Source organism: Belonocnema kinseyi, chromosome 3 (assembly GCF_010883055.1).
Source record: "Belonocnema kinseyi isolate 2016_QV_RU_SX_M_011 chromosome 3, B_treatae_v1, whole genome shotgun sequence".
NCBI classification, from domain to species: domain Eukaryota; kingdom Metazoa; phylum Arthropoda; class Insecta; order Hymenoptera; family Cynipidae; genus Belonocnema; species Belonocnema kinseyi.
Genome location: NC_046659.1, coordinates 17725835 through 17728927, shown reverse-complemented (window position 1 = coordinate 17728927; position 3093 = coordinate 17725835).

Sequence of the window (3093 nt, the reverse complement as noted above, 5' to 3'; positions counted from 1 at the left end):
TTTGTAATCTTCGAAATTTAGAGTTATAAACTCTATGGAAAATTTCTAAAGTGGAACCAGAAGGGACAACAGCTTAATTTTATTGGGGGAATTTGGGAAATGAAATTTACGATTTCAGTTTTCAATGTCCAGTTTAAATCTCTTAGGTACGCCAGCCTTCTAAAATATAATCCCAGGCGAGAAAAAGCAAGCGAGGGGTAACCCGCTGAATGCAATGGTGGGGTAACCGAAACAGGAGGTACATTAAGCTAGCACCTCCACAATCGAATTTTTGAATTTTTCATAGCTCAGAATTTTGGGCTTTTTTTGGCTTTTTTGGGCTGCAATTAAAATTTTTGGGCTCCTTTACTTTTTTCAAAAAATTAATTTTCTTGTGGAGGTGCTAGCTTCCATTAACCCAGCACCTCCACTTCTTTAAATCACTTAATAATAAAAATCCAATTACACCGGAATTTTTGTCTTTTTTTGGGCTCTTGAAATCCGAAAAAAATTTTCCCCAAACCAACCCTTAACTTCCAAAATGACCCCCTTCAAAAAATTGAAAATTTTCAGTAATTTGTTGATGGGATATTTCTGGGTTTCTTTTGGGCTCCCAGAAAATACCCACTTCGATTTTTGGGCTCCAACCCTTACAGTAAAAAATTAACCCCTTTGTAACACGCAGATATGAAATTATCAAAAAATAACTTTTATTAAATTTTAGAGCTTTAATAGAGTCTCTGATTTTTGGGCTCCTTGAAAATACCCACTACGAGGGGTTGATTTTCGACGTTAAGGGTTGAAGCCCAAAAATCGTAGCAGGTATTTTCGAGGAGCCCAAAAATCAGATTTTATTTCTATTTAAAAATTCTATAAAAATGTATTTTTTGACAAAGTTATATCTACGTGGTAGAGAGGGGTTGATTTTTGACGTTAAGGGTTGAAGCCCAAAAATTGTAGCGGGTATTTACGAGGTGCCTAAAAATCAGAGACTTTATTTCCATTGAAATGAAATCTTTTTTTTTCTACGTGTAACGGTCTAAAATTTTTGATTTGTTTATCTGAAGTCTAAACTGTCCATAAATATTGAAATTATTATATTTATCCAGTTAATATAGAACACGTATTATTTTTAGTAATATTCGCATCAATCTAAAATATTAAAGGACATCTAACCTTGAAAATACGTCAAATTAAATTATTTTGGCATAAAAACCATTTAGAACAAGGGTTATTCTTAACTTTTCAATTATTTTTGTGATTGAACGTTATTTTTAACTTTCATACCTATGCTGCTTTCCTTTTTTCATATTTCAACTAAATAGTGAGTGTTAATATTTGCAAATTTTAAAATACTGTTAAACTTATACTCGAAACAACGTTTGTCTTCAAATTTGGACAATTATAATGTAAAAGAAATAAACTGATATGAAATAGTGGTACTTTAATTTACATAATTATGTCTGTGGGGATATTCGTGGGGGATTAAGGAAGCATTCGGATGATCCTTATTTATATTTGTAATGTGTTTAGAATTTCGCTGCCCTCGTCCCTTACATGTTGGTTGAATGCCCGCCAAAAAAATGGTCAAATGGCACCTTTTTATTAATCTGATATTTAAACAGGATAATATGTTTCACACAATTTCGTATTTTAGTATTTTCAAGTACTAATTCGTTTTCTAAGAATGCTCGCAAATTTTTTAACGAATTGAAATTGTTTCACCAATTTTATTTTGTTTAAATATTTTATTTGTGCCATTTTTCGCATGATTGAAATATTTTTTACGTATCAATTTATTTTCTAGGAATTCTCTGGAATGTATAAATGAATTTAAAATGTTCAGAAAATTTATTTTATTTTACTAGTTTTACGCAAAATAAATCAGCAACGTAAATCCATTACATTTTTGAAAAAATTGAAAAAAGTCATGTCCTCTCCAACGTCGAGAAACACGTATAATTAGTGAGATAAAATAAATATTTGCAAACAATTTTAAAGAGTTGAAAAATTTACGAGTGTTAGAAAATAAAGTAGCACCCAAAAATATTGCAATATTTTGAAAAGTTTCAGAAATAAGACGTTTAAACGAAACACTACTGCAATTTGAATTATGTAAATATTTAGGAATATTCTTGTTCAACAAATTAGTATCTAAAGATATTTGAATGTATCGAAAAGTCGGCGAGATAAAATGCTTCTGCTTATTTTTTCAGCTAAATTATATACTAACTTGAACAAACGGGAATTATAAATAATTCTATAATTATTGAAACAAATTGCTGTATTGTTTTCATTTATTAAAGAACTCATAATATCTACAAAATACGTTTATTTCGCTACTTAATTGGAAAAATTGACTGTTTAAACAAATTAAACGTGGGAAAATAAAAATTTTCGGTTGTCACAAAATACATATGTTTTGAATTATTAATCTGTCTCATTCAAAAAACTGTTTTTTCATCGAAATATCTGTCGGTATATGTTCCAAAAAACATAAAAATCAAATATTTCGTCCGAAAATAAAGAAAAAAATTAAAAAGGTTCATTAATCAGTTCTAAAATGCCGTAAAACCCCACTAATTTAAAGTGTTTTCACCAAAGAGAATTGTTGGGAGTTTCTCAGAAAACATATATGAGAGAATGTAATGTTTAGATTTATAGAATGTAATGCATTCCAAAAATATGAACAATAATCAAAAACACAGTCTGTCAAGTTAAAGCGTGGGTAACTTTTTTGGTAAAATATTTTATTTAAGCGCATGTTTCTACATGGAATTACATTTGTCAAGGTGTCGAGCAAAATGCTTTTCTGTTAGTATTTTGTCCAATCACCGCCGGAGTCGATGATGGCCTGGCACCTCGAAGGCATGCTTTCGACGAGTTTTTCCGCGTACTCTCTCGGCAGAGACCTCCAAATCCGACGAATTTGTAGACACAGCTGCTTCAATGTGTGTACCTTTCTTCCACGCAGCTTCAGCTTGACGAAGGCCCACACGTTTTCGACTGGGTTAGCTCCTTCTCGCAGAGTTAGTAAAGGATTGCGAGAAAACATTGACACGATCAGTTTTTCCAATTTGTCGGACACTTTTCCTGTCGAACCACGATTTGGGA